The sequence below is a fragment of the Mandrillus leucophaeus genome, unplaced genomic scaffold (assembly GCF_000951045.1).
Source record: "Mandrillus leucophaeus isolate KB7577 unplaced genomic scaffold, Mleu.le_1.0 Scaffold5, whole genome shotgun sequence".
Lineage (NCBI taxonomy): Eukaryota > Metazoa > Chordata > Mammalia > Primates > Cercopithecidae > Mandrillus > Mandrillus leucophaeus.
In genome coordinates, this window is record NW_012105364.1 from 9,943,922 (window position 1) to 9,965,574 (window position 21,653).

The 21,653-nt window shown below is 34.7% G+C and overlaps 1 pseudogene; it reads left to right on the forward strand.

Annotated features, from left to right (window-relative positions):
* Positions 1–4,497: 4,497 nt before the first annotated feature.
* LOC105550867 lies at positions 4,498–4,868 on the forward strand (annotated as a pseudogene).
* The last annotated feature ends 16,785 nt before the right edge of the window (positions 4,869–21,653 follow it).

Here is a 21,653-nt window from a genome sequence, read left to right on the forward strand (position 1 = left end):
TATCTGTTTACATTCCCAAGGAGATATGTAAGAATGCTTATTTTTTAGATCCTAATAAACCCTGTGACTTAAATATATTTTTTAAACGTACAATCTGATGATAAGACCGAGAATACCAGTTAAACCTTAAATGGAACTTACTATGTACAAGAACCTATATACTATTTGTGTCTGTGCATGCATCTGTGTAAATTTGTATATGTACATATCTCGATGCATATATACACAGATATGTATATAATATAAATTTATATACATTTATGGAGAGAGTTAAACAGATGTCTCAAATTTGTTAATTTCATATGCGTTATTTATGCATCTTGACTACTGCCATTTGAAAATATCTACAAACACATACCACATATATACACATTCCAAAGGAATATGTATGCATATATAGAACCATATAAATATAATATTTTTAATAATTCACAAGAAGTTCTTCATTTCCACCAGGAAAGGGATTTGGCAGAAGGTATTACACTTTCAAAATTGATTTTTTTATATCTGCAAATTTTATTTCTGTAATCAATGAAAACATAGCTATTTGAAGAAGTAGAAACAGGAAGAGGAGATTAAAGAAAAAGAAGAGGGAAAGATTACACTCAAAAGCATTAGTCTCAGGTAGGGACAGTGGTAATTTTTTTCAAGACTTCAATAAACAGATAATTGTTCTATTTATTTACTTTTATTGTTTTTTAAATTTAATTTCAACTTTTATTTTAGATACAGGGAGTACATGTGCAGATTTGTTACATGGGAATATTGTGTGATGGGAAGGTTTAGGGTGTCAATACTGTTACCCAGGTAGTGAGCACAGTGCTGGCGTGATAGGTGGGTTTTTAATTTTTTTTTAAACCTCCTCCTCCCTCCACCTTCTAGGAGTCTACAGTGTCTATTTTTCCCAATTTATGTCCATCTGTGCTCAGCGTTTAGCTCCCATTTATAAGTCAGAACATGTGGTCTTTGGTTTTTCCATTTCTACATTGATTTGCTTAGGATTATGGCCTCCAGCCCCATCCATGTTGCTTTTTATAGCTGCATAGTAGTCCGTGGTGCATATGTAAATTGGTCTATTGGAATGCTTTTAGAGCATGCAGAGAGAAGTACAGATTCAAAATTATTTTCTTTTAATTAGCAAGTAGTAATATTAAAACTTCACAAACATAATATAAAATGATCATCTTTATTTAAGAATGTTGAGGAAACAGTTCTAACAGTGACAACATTTTCTGTCTGATTATGAATACTTTCTTCCACTAAAAATGTCTGTTATTCTAATGCACCTACTTCGTTAGACCCACTGCATTTTAATTCTCACTTTTACACATAAATTTGGGATTTAACAATGAAGTAAGAATTGTGAACAAAAAAGATCTGGCTAATTTTTGCTGCTTTTAATCTAGTGGTGAAGACAGAATTAAGGCAAATAATTTAAGGGCATACATTTTATGAGATGGTTAGTACGAAATGATGTATTCATAGTGATTAGGAAGGTTTTTCCTGAGGATGCTTTATTTGAGCTGAAACTTGAACTTTGTGTGTAATTTACCAAGCATAAATCAGAAGTAGAAGTGAAATAAAAAGTATTCCAGATTTAAAAAAAAAAATAGTTCAAGAAAAGAAGTGGCACATTGGAAGAAGTAAATGATTCTCATGCAATCATTATGATTGAATCACAGCGAGATTGAATCACATTGATTGGATCACAGCGAGAGAGTGTGAGGGGTAGCATGAAACTGCTCTGAAGAGTTAGACAAGGGCTTCATTGAGGACAACGTTGTCAACCATATTAAGAAATTTGAACTTTGTCTTTAAGAAAGTTGCTGTATCTTACAAATATATATTGTTAAATTATGCCAGGGATGTTTCTAGATTCTGGAGTTTCATTGATGAACAAAACAGAAAAAAATAAAATAAATCCCTACCTTCATGAAGTTTATACTCTAGTGTATTTTGCAAGTAGTTTAACCTTAAGTGTGGAATTAACATCTGCAGGATGAATCTGACTGAATGAAGCACAGATATACACAGACCAAGCACAAATTCCCCAAGACCCAACACTCAACAGTAGATTAGGCCAGATGTTCTACACATGGCTTCACCCAGATACGTGTTCTTCCCTTTCCTCGTATCTTATATTTGATCGAATTACATTTACTTAGTGACCACTTTTATTAGGAAGCATTTCTTGTAGTGAAATGTTTCCTGATTTCAGCTTTCTAAGACACAGGCATGAACCAGGTGAATTTTTTTTTTTTTTTTTGAGACGGAGTCTGGCTCTGTCCCGCAGGCTGGAGTGCAGTGACGCGATCTCGGCTCACTGCAAGCTCTGCCTTCCGGGTTCATCCCATTCTCCTGCCTCAGCCTCCCAAGTAGCTGGGACTACTAGCGCCTGCCACCTTGCCGATTTTTTTTTTTTTTAATTTGAGAGAAAATGGTAAATTAACTCTAGGTAATACTGGAGAAAGAAATGAAAGACCAAAATAAGTAATTTTAAGTTGTGTCGAAATCCAGTATTTGCTCCCTTGCTATCACTGGTTCAGGCTTTGTACTGTCCTATGTAGTTTTAAAAGAAAGAATTTGACTTATAAAAGTGATATAGTTGAGATGGTCTATAGTGAATGGTGGGAAGATGTGGAATAGTAAAGGCACAAATAAATATACATACTGACCTCGGGTATCATGCAGTAAGTTCGTTACAAAGACTAGAAAAAGCAAACTTTTTGTATCCCTACCATTGTATAGACATTTGAGACATATGCTCATTTTTATATATCATTTTCTTAGATCTTTGCAATACCCTGACACTCCGACCCCTACAATAGAGGAACTACAAAGTCATAGAGATAGACAAAGGCTTTGAATCCACATGTGTTTAATTTCAAAGACTTGAGCTCATGGGACACTGTAAGTCCGAAGTAAGTAATATTGTAATAGCCCTTTGTTCTCTGGACATATGTTCAAGTTGTACTTTCACCATATCAATAGAAATTTTTTTAATGAAATTAATACTCACTTGTATTAAAGATAATAGTGACATATTACTTCTATTTTTACAAAGAGTACTAAATCCCGTTCTTTAGACATATAAGTAGATTACTATGTGAAAAAGTAAAATTATATTCTACTTTTAGAAAAAAAGTGAAATAGGTTTTGTTTAAAGAGGACAATATCTTCTTAAGATTTAATTCATATTGCAGACTACTATATATTTATCATCTACTTATTGAAAAAGTCAAGCATGCACTAGGGTATATTTATGTATAATATGGTTTCAGATATTAGATTTTATTGGAAAGTTTGTCACTATATTTAGCTTTTTTGGATTTTCTTTAGTATAGTTTGCATGAGACTATTCATGGTAAGTGATATATCTTTTTTATAAAAAATAATGAGCTGTTTTACAATTCAGTCAAAGAAATATTTAAGAAGTAGAAACATGTTAACATACATAAAGGCATTCATATGGTCATATGAAGGGACGGAGTGGGTACTATTTCCCAACAGTTTTCTTTTTTTTTCTCTAGAATTATTTTTCATTAATCTGTCTTGTCTCCAGTTCTCTTCTATAGATCCAGGATAAAGACTGTATGTGGGATGGGTGAAGGAGGAGGTTAGGTTGTGCCAAAATCCAATATTTGCTCCCTTGCTATCGCAGGGTTTCTTCTGACCTATGTATGCCAGTAATCAATGATTAATACCTACCCCTTAATCAATGATTAAGGCTTCTTAGATAGAAGAGATGTAAAAATAATAGGGTATCAATGGCACAAGTATAAAGTGATACTAAGGAGAGTTCACATAGAATCTGCCAGACCATATATATTCCAAAGATCAGAAAACTGCTCTCCTTGAAGAATGATCATCAGTCAGTTGAGCTGTATTATTAGCACAAGGATTTATAAAAACTAGGTTGATGTAGATTTGGTAAGAAAATAACTGGAGTTTCTGGATCTGTTTAATGTTTAGCTGCTCTCCTTGAAGAATGATCATCTGTCAGTTGAGCTATATTATTAGCACAAGGATTTTTAAAAACTAGGTTGATGTAGATTTGGTAAGGAAATAACCAGAGTTTCCGGATCTGTTTAATTTTTAGCTCTGTTACATAAAAACTATTTTATTTTAGAGGGTATGAAACATCTGAAGACTCAGCTTCCTCATTTGAAAGCTGTGGACAATGTCTGCCTTCATAGAATGCTATAGGTATTAAAATAGAAAGTATAAAATGAGCCCTTAGTGCACTAACAGACAAATGGCTAGAATATGATAAAAGCTCCTCTCTTTCCTTTGTGTGCATACTCTACGAGTGAATGGAATTGGCAGTATTATAGAACATATTACCATAGACATTTTCAGCTTTAACTTTATACCTTTTATCATAGTTTTTATAAGAATTGCTAGTTAATATGAAAAATATATAGTTGGATTAATTACCTTACTCAAACCGAAAAAGCCAGGCTTAAAAAATATACATATATTGCTTTCCAACTCGGACCCAACAGAATGGCTCCCGCAAAGATGGGTGGCCAGAAGAAAAAGGGCCATTCTTCCATCAACGAGGTGGTGACTCGAACATACACCATCGATATTCACAAGTGCATCCATGGAGTGGGCTTCAAGAGGAGTGTCCCTCGGGTACTCAAAGAGATTCAGCAATTTGCCAGGAAGGCGATGGGAACTCCAGATGTGCGCATTGATACCAGGCGCAACAAAGCAGTCTGGCCGAAGGAATAAGGGATGACCCATACCGTATCCGTGTGCGGTTGTCCAGAAAACGTAATGAGGAGGAAGATTCACCAAATAAATTCTATACCTTGGTTACCTATGCACCTGTTACCACTTCCAAAAATCTACAGACAGTGTGAATGAGAACTAATCACTGTTCGTCAAATACATCAAATAAAGTTACAAAATTGCAAAAAAAAAAAAAAAAGGTCAAAAAGTCAACTAAAAGTTACCATGATTTATTTTACTAAATATAATAAAAAAAGATTTGTCATATTTCAAGAATCTTAAATGACATAGGAAAATGTCTATGCCATAATTATAAAAAATAGTTTATATAACTACATAAAATATTATCCCAATGTAATAGATAGTAAGCAAATACAGAATATATCATATCTGACTAGAAAGAAATGCACTTTAACATAACAATATCCATTTTCAGGTGATCAGATGGTAGGGATTTTTTATTTTGTGTAATGTGTATGTAAGCCTGTGTGTGTATGTGTGTCAGAAAGAGGAAAAAAATATGTCTTCTCTAGGAATATTAGCTTGAAAATAGGAAATTTCCAATACCTGACCATTTCTGGTCAGTTTTATGTATTTCTAGAGAAATACATAAAAGTAATTTCATCTGAATTTCAGTTAAATTCACAATCAGGTAATTATAAAATTGTTAGTTTTGATCAGTGTCGTATCTGTAACGATGTGCAGTTATTTGATTTGGATTTTTTTCAATATGTGCCCTTCAAGATTTTAGGTCCAATATAATAAATTTTAAAAACCGGCTGGGCACGGTGGCTCACGCCTGTATTCCCAGCACTTTGGGAGGCCAAGGCAGGTGGATCACGAGGTCAGGAGTTCAAGATCAGCCTGTGAAACCCCGTCTCTACTACATCTACAAAAAATTAGCCTGGCATGATGGTGGGCGCCTGTAATCCCAGCTACTCAGGAGGCTGAGGCAGAGAATTGCTTGAACCCGGAAGGCAGAGGTTGCAGTGAACCGAGGTTGCGCCACTGCACTCCAGTCTAGGAGACAGAGTAAAACTCCATCTCAAAAAAAAAAAAAAAAGAAAGAAAGAAAGAAAGAAAGAAAGAAAGAAAAAGAATGAGCACCATTAAAAAAAAAATTAAGAAAAAGAATTGTCCTACGAATTCTGAAATTCCCTCGTTCTCTCAACAAAGTCTCTAGAGTGAATCAAGCATTTAAACGTCTTGTTCACATTTGTTTTCTAGAAAATGAAATGAAGACTTGGGTTGTTATATAGATTTCTCCTAACAGCCAGTTATGAAAATCTCTAGGACCAGAATCACTTTTCTTTTTTTTTTTTTTTTTGAGACAGAGTCTTGCTCTATCACCCAGGCTGGGGTGCAGTGGGGCCATCTCAGCTCACTGTGCAAGCTCCGCCTCCCGGGTTCACGCCATTCTCCTGCCTCAGCCTCCCGAGTAGCTGGAACTACAGGCTCCCACCACCACGCCCGGCTAATTTTGTATTTTTAGTAGAGACGGGGTTTCACCGTGTTAGCCAGGATTGTCTCGATCTGCTGACCTCCTGATCCGCCTGCCTCGGCCTCCCAAAGTGCTGGCAGAACAGGAGTGATCCACCGCACCTGGCCACACATTTTAAAAATTAATTTCTGTAAAACAATAATATTACCTTCAAAGAGTATGTAACTTCAGATACATTTTTTATTCAAATTTAACATCATAATGCACATTCTAGAATTTATTGTTCCAAAAATTACATATTATATGTTTCCCCTTAAGAACACTTTGTATATTTTTAGCATAGTTAATTTGCGTAAAGGAAAGATTGACTTGAACATATGTTACAGTATAATTGACTCTTCCCATAAATATAATTGCTTTGCTTATACTGAAAATACACCAAAGCTTATCATAAAGAGCTTTGTAAATAAAGAGCTTCACTGTAAATTTTAGTTTGAATTGGCCTGGGTGTTTTGAGTGTAAAGACAAATCAGAGGTTTGATCTCTGCTGCATGTATACAAAATTTAATGATGTTAAGAATTATTTTTTACCTAAGTATTCCAATACCCATTCTAATATATGGAGAATCACTTATAAAAATTAGCTATGATAAACTCAGTTTACAGTTTCCACTAAAAAATATGAAACAGAAATGTTTTTATTATTTCTCATTTCAAGGCTCAGAACAGGAACTCAAAACAAATATAAGAAATAAGGAAATAATATGATCATCAAAATCTGTAAATGATCATATCCCAAACCACAAAACGTAGAAATCATTTGGAAAATACACTGCAATGTGAATCAAACTGAAGAACATCCCCAAGTTTTAATACGTTCTTGTCTACATTTCTTAGCAATTTTCAGCTTTCCCTAGGATAAAGCAACAGTCTAGGAAAAGCATAACAATGCTTGCACTGATGAAGTGTCAAGGCTTTGGTGGGGGGTGGTCACAGAAAAGTGAGAAACATCCCATATCTGTCCACATTCATTTTGCTGTTTGACAGTGTAAACAGAACTAAAATAAAAGCACTGAGTGTTATCACCTTCATTTGCTGGGATGTATCCTCATACTTGAAATGAAGCTTCCAAAGGCCAGGGAGGAGTTCTACCACTGATCAGAATTAGCTGAAGAGAGAGAGATAAACTAAGTCAGAGGTTTATGACACCAGAGGAAATCCTGTTCACTGTAAAAAATGAAGAGAAATATACTTCTAGGGTTGAGGAGAGAATGTGGTATACTGGGTGCAAACATGTGAGAGAACACTGCCTCTGATGTGCAACAGCCAAGTTCCACACATAGGCCCACACTTTCCTGTCCTTCCCAGACTATTCTTGAGCAGGTAGCTGTCGCTGATTGACTTGCCTCAAGTCAAGATACGTAATGATCATTAAAAAACCAGCAAGAGAACAATTGATAGATGCTGAATAAATATAATAATTATGAAATTTCAAATATATGACTCTCGACACTCTATTCCTAAGCATAAAGCAAAACTTGGAAATCAACCAGTGGAATACCAGTTAGAGGTGGATAAATTTAAAGAACTTTAAGCAATTACCTAGGGTAAGTAAAGCGGAATGGTGGAATATTAAGAAAACAGAAACACAACCAGGATGAAGGAGTGAGAAAGAACTGAAGAATAGTAATACTAAAAAGTATCTTTCATTTTCTAGTCATCTTCTCAAATTAAAGGATGTCATTTTCCAAAACAAAATATTCTGCTGGCTGCTCACTGTGCTTTGAAAACCTTTAAATATATTTTCATATCTTTTAATCTGGTTCCAATCTACTTTTGCTTCGTTCCCTTTCAAGATATCTTATTTGTCGACTTGTTTAATTACATGCTGTGAACTTTTGTGGCTCTTTATTTTCTCATATTGGTCTTTCTGTCAATCTATTTAAAAGATCCTTCTTCAAACTATTTTTGATGTTGCTGATATTCTGTAAGAACCAAGTCAAATGTCACTTTCTCTGTGAAATTTTCCCTTATAAGGCAAAAGTAACTACTCTTTTATTCATTTGTTAAAATTTCTCTCAAAATATGTGACACATCTCTCCTTCAGGTAAGTGTTTATTGAAGTCTTCTGTACATTTTTTAATTAGGTTATTTGTTTTTTGCTATTGAGTTGTAGGGGCTTCTTATATATTTTGACTATTAACCCTTTATCGGATTTATGGTTTGCAAATCTTTTCCCTCTGAAGGTTGCCTGCTCATTTTATTTATTATTTTCCATGCTGTGCAGAAACTTTTTAGTTGTATATAGCTCCACTTGTCTATTTTTGCTTTTGTTGTTTTTGGTGACATATCCAAAAAATCATTGCCAAGACCCATGTTATGAGCATTTGCCCCTGTTTTCTTCTAGGAGTTTTACAATATCAGGTCTTATTTGTAGGTCTATTGAGATGCTTTTTGTGCATGTGTGTGAAAGATAGAGACCTTATTACATTATTTTGCGTGTGGATATCCAGTTTTGCTAATGTCACTTATTAAATAGATTATCCTTTCATCATTGTGTATTTTTGGCACCCTTTTTGAAGATCATGGACTGAGTAGTCATGGGTTTATTTTTGGAATTTTTATCATGTTCAATTGGTCTATATATCTGTATTTATGTCAGTACCATCATATTTTAGATACTGTAGCTTCGTAATATATTTTGAAATCAGGAAGTATGATGCTTCCAGCTTTGTTCTTTTTTCTCAAGATCACTTCACCTCTTCTGGTTATTGTGTGTGTGTCTGTGTGTGTGTGTGTGGTTTCAATTAATAGATCATTTTTTTCTATATCTGTAAAAAATGCCATTGGAATTTGGATGGAAATAGCAGTGAATCTGTAAATCACTTGGGGTGGTATGGACATTTTTACAATATTCAATGAGATTATTTTCTCAATTTCGTTTTTTGATCATTTACTGTTAGTATACAAAAACACAACTGATATTTGCATGTTGATTTCCTATTCTGTAAATTTACTGAATTCATTTCTTATTTCTAACAGTTTTTTAGTGGAGGCTTTACAATTTTTTATATATGCTTTTCCAAAGAAGCCTTACAAATGGTCACCCTGTATATGAAAAGATGTTCAACATCACTAATCATAAGAGAAATGCAAATTAAAACCACAATTCTGTATCACCTCAAACCTGTTAGGATGGATTTCATAACAACCAAAAGATTACAAGTGTTGGCAACGATATAGAGAAACTAGTACCCTTGTACACTTGTAGACTAGAAATACCACCCTTGTAGTGGAATGTAAAATGGGGTAGCCAGTATGAAAATCATAAGGAGGTTTCTCAAAAAAGTAAAAATACAGTAATCATATAATGTAGTAATCTCACATCTGGATATCTATCCATAGGAATTAAAGTCTTGAATAGATATCTGCACTCTCATATTCAGTGCAGCATTATTCACACTATCCAACACATAAAAACAACCCAAATGTTCACTAACAGATGAATAATTTTTAAAATATGGCAAGTACATGCAATGGAATATTAGCCTACAAAAGGAAGAAAATTCTGCTATAATACAGCAATATAGATGAACCCGGGTGACATTATGCTAAGTAAAAACAAGCCACTCACAGAAGTGTCTTTCTGTGCATAGTGAATGATTTCACTTAAATGAGGTATCTAAAATAGTCAAATTCATAGAAGCAGGGAATAGAATGGTTGTTGCCAGGGTATGGTGGGACGGGAACATGGAAAGTAGTTTCTCAATGGATATAAAGTTCCAATTATACAAGATGAATAAATTCTAGATATCCACCATATAACACAGCAAATACAATTAACAATACAGTATTATGTACTTTAAAAAATTTGTTAAGAGGCTAAGGCAAGATATGAAATCAACCTAAGTGTCCACTGATGGATGAACAGAAGGAAATGTGGTATTAGCCGGGCTCAGTTGCTAACGCCTCTAATCCCAGAACTTTGGGAAGCTGAGGTGGGAGGATCTCTTGAGGTCACAAGTTCAAGATCGGTCTGGGGAACATAACAAGACTCCTTTTCTACAATAAATAAATAAATGGAAAGTGTGGTGTGTATATATGCAATGAAATACTATTTAACTATAAAACAAAATGAAATCCTATCATTTGTGGCAAGATAGATCAACCTGGAGTGTACTATGTTAAGTGAAATAAACTGGACACCTAAAGACAAATACCACATGATCTCACTCATGTGGAATCTAAAAGAAGTTGATCTCATAGAAGTAGAGAGTAGAATAGTGGTTACCAGAGGGTGGGAGAGTAAGTGGAAGAAGAGATTGCTCAACAAGTACAAAGTTACAATTAGACAGAATCAATTCCAGTGTTCTATTACACAGGAGGGATACTATAGTTAATATTAATGTAGTGCATATATCAACATAGTTAGAAGAGAGAATTTTGAATATTATTACCACAAATAAATAGTAAATGTTTAAAGTGATAGATATGCAAACTACCCTGATTTCATTATTATACATGCATTGAAATTATACAATGTATACATGCATTGAAACATCACACTGTAGCCCACAAATATGTACAATTATAATATTATCTGTCAATTAAAAATAAAATAAAACTTAAAACATAATTTATTAAGAGGGTAGATCTCATATTGAGTATTCTTACACAAACCACCACCACCACCAAAACACAAAGGGACATAAGGAAATTCTGAAGGTGACAGATATATTTTTTATCTTGATTTTGGCAATAGTATCATGGGTATATGCATATGTCCAGACTCCCCAAATTGTATATATGTGCAGTCTCTTTGTAAAATCACATATACCACAAATATGCAATACTTACAATTACATTAATCAGTAGTTTTCATATAATCTTTTTTTTTTTTTTTTTTTTTGAAACAGAGTTTCGGTCTGTCGCCCAAGCTGGAGTGCAGTGGCATGATCTTGGCTTACTACAAACTCTGCCTCACAGGTTCAAGTGATTCTCTTGCCTCAACCTCCCGGGTAGCTGGAATTATAGGCACATGCCACCATGCCTGGCTAATTGTTGTACTTTTAGTAGAAACGGGGTTTCACCATGTTGGCCAGACTGCTCTCGAACTCCTGACTTCAGGTGATCCACCCGCCTCAACCTCCCAAAGTGCTGGAATTACAGGCGTGAGCCACCACACCCAGCATTTTTTTCAGCTGAAGAATTCAAGGTATATATTAAGAAACTTTGAATCAACAGTTATAGAAAAAGGAAAAAAAGGCCTGGGTTTGTCAGTTTCAATGAAGATTCTATGTGTTTAGTTTGCAAAGAACCCAGAATTATCTGTGGAGAGTTTTGAAGGAATGAGCCATTAGTAAAAAACATAATATGTAGGGCATGGCAAACAAGAAGAAAAAGCAAAAAGAAGCATTAGAGTGACAAAAAGACAACGCCAAAACAGGATTTACATGGAAACCCACGCCAGCAACCTGCATCAGAGAAATGTATCTGCAGCCAGCAGTATCTCTGTTGCCATATAGAGGTCTAGAAATTTTGAAAGTTTATGAGGCAAAAAGAGAAAAGACAAATACCAAGCAAGGATTCACAGATGGAACAATCAGATGGATTACTAAAACAAGAATCCAGTCCAACAGAAATATTAAATAAGAATTGTCAGAATTGAGATGCTCATGAGAATGTCAGACTCAGAATAAGAGAGGCCTGATATCAAACCCCAAATATTTATGATGGAATTTTAACTCTTTCCTATCTTAGTTTAGAGTAAATATATTCTAGTGAATCTCAAACCTGCATGATGATCAAAATGACTGGATGTTTCATATAACACAAATCCTAAATCCCATTTTCAGAGTCTTAGGCTAACCTTGTATTACAACAAACAAAAACCAAACCAACCAACAAACAAACAGAAACTGGCAGCATGGGCAACATTGTGAGACCCCATCTCTAAGAAAAAAAATTAGCTGGATGTGGTAGCAAACACCTGTAGTCCCAGCTGCTTGGGAGGCTGAGGTGGGAGGATCACTTGAATCCAGGAGGTCAAGGCTTCAGTGAGCAGAGTTCACACCATTACAATCCAGCCTAGACACTACAGTCAGACCTTGTTCAAACAACCAACCAAAGAAACAACAACAAACAGATAAAGAAAGGTCATTCTGTTGTTTGGTATGTTTGTTTTAGGGTGGAAACATGGTACAGGTAGAGTCAGCTTATGCTTGACTTATTTTTTTCCTCTTCATCTAGAGCTTTTAATTTCCTTTCATCTGTTTTCTCATTAAAAACTTTTTTTATCTGTAGTGTCTCACCCTAATTCTTGTCACAATTCTGCCCCTTGGATATCTTGCTTTGTGTGGTGGTTAATTTTGTTTCTGTTTCAAGGAAAGATCCCACCTGTCTGATGATGTGCTTTCTTCCACTCCCCCAGCAGGTCTCAGCCCTGAATCGCTACTGATAAATAAGCAAGCATCTTTGATTTTCCTTGTACTAATGCCAACGAGACCTATCTCGACTTAACAGCTTCTATCCGCACATATCTGTCAACAGATTCATCAAGAATCTCTATAATTAATATGCTTATCCTAGTGTTAATGGTACAATTGCAAACCTATAATTAACACTTCAGTATATAATTAATATTAACATTTCAACCATATATTACAGCTGACACATTTCTGATTAAATGAACAAACTGAATTCAACAAACATTTATCTGCAACTACAGTAATTAGATGAAGATTGTGGGACAATGACAAATCAGTTCCAAGGACAAATTTGCAATCTCTTGAGCAATGAAAAAAAGCCCACAATTGAACCATGTTATGATTTTAATAATGTCAAAACACTAACAGGTATTTTCACACAAACCATGGATAATGAATTTTTTTTTAATATTCAATTATAGTTCAATGCAAGAGTTGGAAATTTCCTTTCTACAAAGAGCCAGGTAATAATTATTTTCAGCTTTGTGGGCCATTCCATCTCTTCCACAGCCATTCAACTTTTTCAGAGTAGGTGTGCCCGTGTTCCAACAAACTTTATTTACAAAAAATAAAAGAAGCAGATGGCTGAATTTTCCCCCCAGGTTGTACTTTACCAATTCCTGTTTTAGTGGACATACTTTGATCAGTGGTATATTATACATTAGTGCAATGTAATATGAAAAGATTGCTTTCATTTTCAAAATCCTTTGTATAACATGTCTTGAAGACATGATAAATTTTGGACTATTTTCACAATATGAGAGTTCTAGAATTCACATTATCAAATATTTATTCCATACTCTGTGTTGCATGATGCACAAGGGATAGAAAGAGGAAAACATGTATTGGTATGAAATTCTTTCTGACAAGCTTTGTTTCAAAGTGGCTGCACTATTTCCTAGGATTGCTGTAACAAATTACCATAATTCTCATGCCTTAACATAACAGACATGTATTTGCTCACAGTTCTGAAGACTAAAAGCCAGAAATCAAGGTATTAGCAGTGCCAAGCTCCCTCAAAAGCTCTAAGGAAGACTTTTGCCTTGCTTTTCTCTACCTGCTGTTGGCTTTCAGCAATCCTTAGTGTCCCTGAGTTTGTAACTGCATTACTTCAATCATCTTCAAATCACCTTTTCTTTGTGAGCCTCTGTGCCCTCTCCTTTTCTTTTAAGAACACCAGTCACCATAAACCTAGGTTGATTTTATCTTGAGATCCTTAACTATTAACATATGCAAAGACCCTATATCCAAATAAGATCATATGCTGTGGTTCCAGATGGATATGAATTTTGAGAGGGGGCAGTATTTAGTCCCCTACACTAGTCACTATTTTTAAAGTATGATTTCATGACTCCTTTGATTTCTTTCAACTAGAGCTATTTTGCTTTTAACTCCTCAAAGAGCAGAGTTCAAAGCCTTTGTCAATTTGGATTTGTTGAGCAACACAGAACCACTTCAGATTTTAGCAGGATCAGGGAATTAATTAAAAGTTAGAGTTTAAATAAATGTGAAAGGGTTGACATGAGTTTTCTGGAAGGCTGTAACTGAAAAATAGGAGAAAAATTCACGGGCGTGACTGTGGAAGCCAAGACTGATGGAGACGTCTGAGATGCCTCTACTGTGTTTCATTAAAACCACAAAATGAATGGAAACATCTCCCAACTGCCAAGTATGTCCACCATGACTGCAAAATGAGAACTTATGGAAGGTCTACAGAATGGCTGTTCATGACTTTCGTAACCTTCTGAGAATAATAGCTTCTACTTCATACGAACCTTTGCCGAATTTCCTCTTATTGACAAAGTCAAACCCAAAACCATACAGAGAAGGGGATTCTGGGCATATATTTTCCAGTCTTCACAGGGAGTGGTGGTGTGTGTGTGTGTATATATATATATATGCACAGGCTATGCTGAATTTCCTGGTGAGATATACATGTATATCTCACCTTTATCAACTTGGCATCCATAATCACCATTTTAACCATATTTACTTTACATATAATATGCAAAGTGCCATCAGATTCTATGGTCAGTGCAGTATCCCTGCTATTTGCAGAGTAGTTCATTGGTATCAGGAACCAAAATTGACCTTGTGGCCATATCAGCTTTCATAGTTCTGAACTCCAATAGAAAACATTAAAAATCAGTAATGTTTTTGAGTTTTGTAGGGGATTTTTGAGTGAAGTAGGGGTAAGAGAGTTAGTTTATGAGTACACAACTGCCTGACTCAGTCTGGTGAGCAGTGGTATGTTATGATATGGTATGGTACCATATCATATCACAAAAATCAGCATTAGTATGTAACTGTTATCCAATAAAACTCTCAACTACTGAATATCATTGTTTCTTCAATATACAATCACCAAAAAAAAAAAAAAAATTGCCACCATAATGCATTTGGAGAGAGTTAGAAATTAGCAGAATAAATTGTTGGCACAGTAAGAGAGTCCTTCATTAAGGCCCTAAACTTTCTTTCTCTTAAAGATTCCTAGGCCTGTGAATTGGCTCAATTCTGGGAATTACATGTGGGACCATGACTAGTATAAAACCTTATTTATATAAATCCTTAAGAAGGCTACTGTATTAGTCCATTTTCATAGTGCTATAAAGAACTGCCTGAGACTGGGTAATTTATAAAGAAAAGAGATTTAATTGACTCACAATTCCACACGGCTAGGAAGGCCTCAGGAAATTTACAATCATGGCAGAAGGTGAAGGGGCAGCAATGCAATCCTGAGAATTTCATGATATGCTAGCAAAAGATTGTCCAATATCTCTGTAGGTCAAACCATTCTTGGTACTGCTCTGGTCTTGCTATGTATTAGGCTTACTCTATGTAGGTTGTCTATAGTGATTAAGTGGCACTGCATGGCCCCACCATTATAAAATTCCATCATTTCATTATATTTAATAAGCCCCTTTTAGTAACACCATTTCCCACTACTATGCTTTGCTTGCAGAGAAAAACCACTAGAATGCCTTCTGAAAGTGCCATTGCTTCCCTCATTGTGCGGGTTGAATTCCAAAAAATATGTTGAAGAGCTGTAAATGTGACATCATATGGAAATACAGACTTTGTAGACATTATTGAGTTAAGTTGAGGTCATACTGGATTAGAGTGGGCCTTAAATTCAATGACTGGGGTACTTAGAGAGAGAGATTTAGGGAAAAAGGGACACAGAGGAAACATGCAGAGAAAACAGCCATGTAAAGACAGAGGCAGGGATTGTAGTTATGATGCCAAAACGCAAGGAATGCCAAGAATTGACAGCAAACAGCAGAAAGAAGAGGAAAGAAGACTATTCCTTAGAGCCTTCAGAGGGAGCACAGTGCTACCATTGACTTGATTTGGGCTTTCTAGCCTCTAGATTTGTGAGAAATAAATTTCTGTTATTTAAGCCACCGAGTTTATGGTAAGTTATTAAGGTAAAACTAAGAAATAGACTCACTTGCTAATATATCTCACAAGGCTGTGCTGAAGAGGTTGTCCTCTGGATTATCTCAGGGGACCTACTTAGGAATAAGAGAACAGGTTATATAAAATAAATCCACTCGAGCTCTCCTACCTTCTTAAACTTCTTACCTACCTTCTTAAACTCCTTAAACACCAAAGATTTTCTAGCTTGTCAAGTGTACCTATTTTTAAAATATTGGCCTTCATTGTATCCTAATTACCAGACAATGAGATTATTCATCCCTTTAAATCTAATCAGATCAGATGATCAATTCTAATTTTGCAACCTAAGTCTGTACTCACCGAAGTACTTATGGTACCAAAAATTTTATTAATCCCGGTGTATTCAAGGAAATAGAGCCACTACAATTTTTCGGGGAAGAATTTAGTCAAGGAATTTGCACTTAAACAAATGTAGAAGGACATGTTAGAGGGAAGGTCTGGAGTACCTTAGCCAAAGGCATGGGGAGAAAGTTGCTAATGGCTTCAAACCGGAGCAGGTAGAGAAGGCAGAGCTTGTGGAGAAGACTAAGAAATCACTACATTCACCTTCTATTTTCAAAAAGGAGTTAGCTGGAGAGTGGCATGACTGCAATGTCTTGGTTACCAAGAGTAATGGCTTCTAAATCTCACCTAAGGTCCTCGCATTGGCAAACCATAAACCAACACCATATACTTAAGAGGATTCTAGGAAACCTAGTTCCCAGCTTTGACAGTGAGTGTTGTGTAGAAGAGTGTGGTGGCTCCGACACAGGGCCCCTCCACTCCGGACTAAAAATAGTTCTGTAATATTTCTATTTATATATTTCCATCTATATATTTCTATATACAAATTCTTCCTTAGAAATGGAGGTAAGACCATTCCTTGAAAAATTACCTTAAATTCTAGTTCTACTTAAATGCTATTGACCCAATTCAGTTTCTAAGCCTTATTGTCTAGAAGTACATAAGAAAATATTCTAATTTTCTCTAGAGTTTAATTTTAGTATACAGACCAAAGAGATTTTTAGCAACATCTTGATGAGATTTCAGTGAAATTGTCTGCCTATATCATTAAAGCATCTGTCTTACACTCTGTGACAAAAACAGGTAATATGTTTCGATTAAGATGTGTCACACTTAGAAGTATTACTAGTCCACATTCAATTGCTGACATCATATGAAAAGATGCTTTGAGTTTAAATGTAGATTCCATTGCAATTTGTAGCCACTTACATTTCTAATATCACACTGAACTACACAGTGAGGTAATAGAGTGATGCTGTATTTTTACTTACACCATGAAAGGCAATACATTGCTTAGTCATTCTCATATTCACAAGAAAATATCATAATGGCATAAGAAACAGATTGATGATTTCGAAAGTCTCTCTAAACCCATTCATTAATTTTTAGAAGAATGAGATCATTTCATAAAGCAAGAGTGTTTAATATTTCTAAATTATCAGTGATGAAATTTTGTTGTTGCCATTCTTCTTTATTATAACAAATATAACCCCATATATGTGCTTGTACAAGCAAATTCTACCGAGTGAAATTCAGTTTGCTCAATTATTCATAAATAGTACATCCTCTTCCTATTTCCCTCAAAAAAGATAAACAAACAGAAACCAAACAAATCTGGAATTTTAACTATAAGGAATCATGTGGTCTCAGAAAACAGAAGCCAATATATTGGGGGAAAAAAAAAAAAAAAAGGAAAAACCCAAATCAGACTGCATAGACTTTGAGTCTATGTTTCAAAGAATACGTACATTTGTAGACACATATCTAACCTCTTTTGGTGATCCTTAGGGGTTACTGACACCTCTTCTGCAATATGTACCTTGTCTGCATTGTTAGTGGCAAAACACAGAATAAAAGAATCAAGAGAAAATATTCTCTTAGGTTTGCATATTCTAAGTACATTTTGAGGGTACAAGCATGAAGCTAGAATTTAGGTTGTGTAAGTAAAAGTTTTTAAATCCATTTATTTAATAACTATTATTTTGTAAGTACTTGTGATTCAGGACATTCTATTTGGCATCAAATTGTTAATAGTTAAACTTAAATGCTATAATCATTTTGTAGAGCTAAATATCTGCCATGACATTATAGCGAAGTATATTCAGGATAATTTGGTGTGTAATGTTTTCAACATATCAGCTATTAGACTATCATTTATAGAAAAAGTAATTATACTTAAATTTTATCAAATTCTGAGTAGGTCATTGGGGTATAGAGATACAGAGGTTATACATGTGTGTGCCTAGAATAATGAGATATCAAAGTCGAAGATTTCAAATGAGGTTTTTAAGCTAAAAGGAACATATTTCTAAAATAATATCATAGTGGTAAAGAGCAGGACTTCTGGAGTTAGACTACCCAGTTTGAAGCCAGCTTCTAACAAGCATCTGAAATTCCTCAGTGAGAACTTTGGGAAGTGATTTAATTTTGCTGAGATTGCATTTCATTTTTGTGAAAATGAGGGTAAAAAATAATTCCAAGCTTCCACACAAAACATGTAAACATTTAAAGTGGTTCCAAACAAATGGAAAAACAAGAGTAATTATTATTACTTGTTAAAATGTCAAATGTATTTTGTCCAATTACATTGAAACATGGAATATGTATTTTGGCCTGTAGATATCGAGGTCCCCTCAAATGCAGAGTCAATTGCTATATGATTTATCTTTAGATGTTCCTGCAATTGTAACCAAGATGTGCCACATTTTTTCACCATTTAAAACTAACACTTTCTTTAATGGTTCACCACGGGAAGTACAGTTTTCGGTTATTTGAGGGTTTAGTTTCATTCCTTTTATTCCTGCCTCCTTCTCTCCTGCCTTCTTTTCCTTCCTTTCCCTTTAAACCAGGTTTTCCTATGCAAGTATTTCTGAAAATTCTCAGAGAAGATCACATAACCTCCACAGGCAGCTGATTTTAGACCTTAGCCTCAGTCTGAAGTTGTTAAAGGTGATAGTTATTAAAGCATTCCTATATTGATGCATTCTAAATGTAGATACAAGCTGCTCACTGAGAGGAGACACATATAGTTAGTAAAAATATCACTGTAACAAAAGAAAAGATAAAATCAAATTCTATTCATGGCTGCAAGCCTGAAGTAGATATGCCTTCCCTGACCCAACTCCCCAGGCCCTGAGGTTTCTGTAAAATATGAAAACGAGCGAAGAAACAAAAGTCTTCTGCAGAAGGTGATATTGGCCTTCATGAATACACCTCTGGCGTCATGGCTTTTTTCTTATATTCTGGCCATTCCAAAAAAGTATATACCTAGTTTTGTGGATAAATTATTTTGGAAGATATTAACCTTGAAATTTCACATATCAAATTAATACTAAAGATATAACAAAAGAATAGGTAAAAGACATGCTAATTTATTCATTGCTATTAAAGCACCAAAAATAAATGTGTTTTTTTAAGTTTTGAAACCAAAATTATACATGGCATAAATGTTTGAAAAAATCTTACTGGCAGGTTTGAATGCTTTAAAAATTGAATAATATATCTTAAAAATAAAAATTACAAATAACACTAGAAATAAACACATTAAATAGGGAAAAATGTACACTTTTCGATTTGATTGCACACACCTACTACCAATCTATTTGGGGTAAATAATTCTGATATATTAGCTGTCTATGCAATGGTGTTTGAGGTTTGACCACAATGGGGAGGCTGGCTTGACACCTATATATTGGCATCATTGGTCCTGCCTGTTTCAGTGCTGTTTTTACCCATTTCAAGTTGTGTCTTTACTTATTTATTCATTTGAATTGTTGATGCATGAAGCTAAGTAAATTTTATTTCCTAGTTTATGACATATCACCTTCATTACAAGATGTGACTCCTATTTGAATTTATTTGTGTTTCTCCTTCATCTTTTACCATCACTGACTTTCCTTTCCTTTCCTTCTATATGCACGTAGCCTTAAGATTTTGGTAAAATGTTGTTCATCTATTACTACTGCCTCTGAAAAAATGTCTAGAACAAGATGCTAAAATCAAAATGATACCCAGTGAAAGAACTGTCACTATATTTTATAAAAGGCCCCGTGTTTTCAGTGTTTGAAACTAAAAACAACTAAATACAGAATTAAAAACAACAACAATAATAATATAGTCACACTGAAAGAAAACTACTCCTTTCAAATATTTTGTATTGACCACTTTAGGATAATAGAAAAAAGTTTTATTTTATTTTTTTTCTAGAAATAGCTATGTTCAAAATAGATTCTTCCCACAAGGTTAACATTAACTAATTAAACTTTCTTAACAACTTCTATAGTCATAAACTTGTATTTGTTTAAATGCCAATATAGATATGCAGAACTTATCTTTACCATACATAAGCTGTTGAGGATCTGAATCATAATTGTCTGATTTTAAGATGCACAGAGAAATAACATTGCTACTGATTTACAGCAACTGCCTCCATAAGCCTCAATTTTTAATGCGATAGTAATCATACAAGAGGTAGAGAGAAAGGTAGAGTAAGAAGTATTGATCTTCTATATCAACTGTATTTGGTTGTACAAAACAATAGAGACCCTCTAAGTTTTCTGACAGAACATGGTAGGGTCGGTTTTCTTAAAACAGTAGAGGGTGGGTAGGGGAAGGTGACCTGGGAAACACATACTGACATTTACTACAAATTGCTGCCTTTTAATCAAATGACAAATGAGATCTATGACAACTTTATAGAATAAAAGTTCTGTTTATATAATAAGTATAGCATATTAACTATGCTATCCAAAGTACTTTTAAAAAATTCTAATGATTGTATTGATGTTGATGGCTCTGATGTTTAAAAATCAGTAGCACTGCAAATCTGACAGTGGATAGTAGAAATAATTGATGTAGTTTTTCCAACTTTTTGAAAGCAAACATATAGCTTTTAGTTTGTTTTATATTCATCATGGCCTTTTGCATGATATTAAGCAAATTGAAGAGCAGCATACCTCTGTTATGCAATTTGTGTGTGTGTGTGTGTGTGTGTGTGTGTGTGTGTGTGTGTGTGACGGAGTCTCACTCTGTCCCCCAAGCTGCAGTGCAGTGGCACTATCTCAGTTTACTGCAAGCTCCACCTCCCAGGTTCCTGCCATTCTCCCACCTTAGCCTCCAGAGTAGCTGGGGCTACAGGTGCCCACCACCATGCCTGGCTAATTTTTTATATGCAATTGTTGATAACCAAATCAATTTTCATGTTTTAATTTTAGGAAAAACTTTCTCTCATATATGACCATAACTCATTAGTTATAAGATAACGTGATGGGAGTTGGAGGCTGGACTTGGTGAATATTCATTTTCACCAGGGAGCAATAAAGAGAACATGCAACCTGTTCTGAAACAGGTTCTGAACAGCGTACTGTTCTGAAAAATAGGACACTAAAATTTGAAATTAAAGAAGACATAGAAAGTGAGGGCACAATGTAAATTTACAAGTATTTTCATCCAGAGCTGCCTAAGTCCTATTAAGAAAGGCAGTAAGTGGACATTCATCTACTTTCGTAAGGAGTCTACAAGCCAGAAAA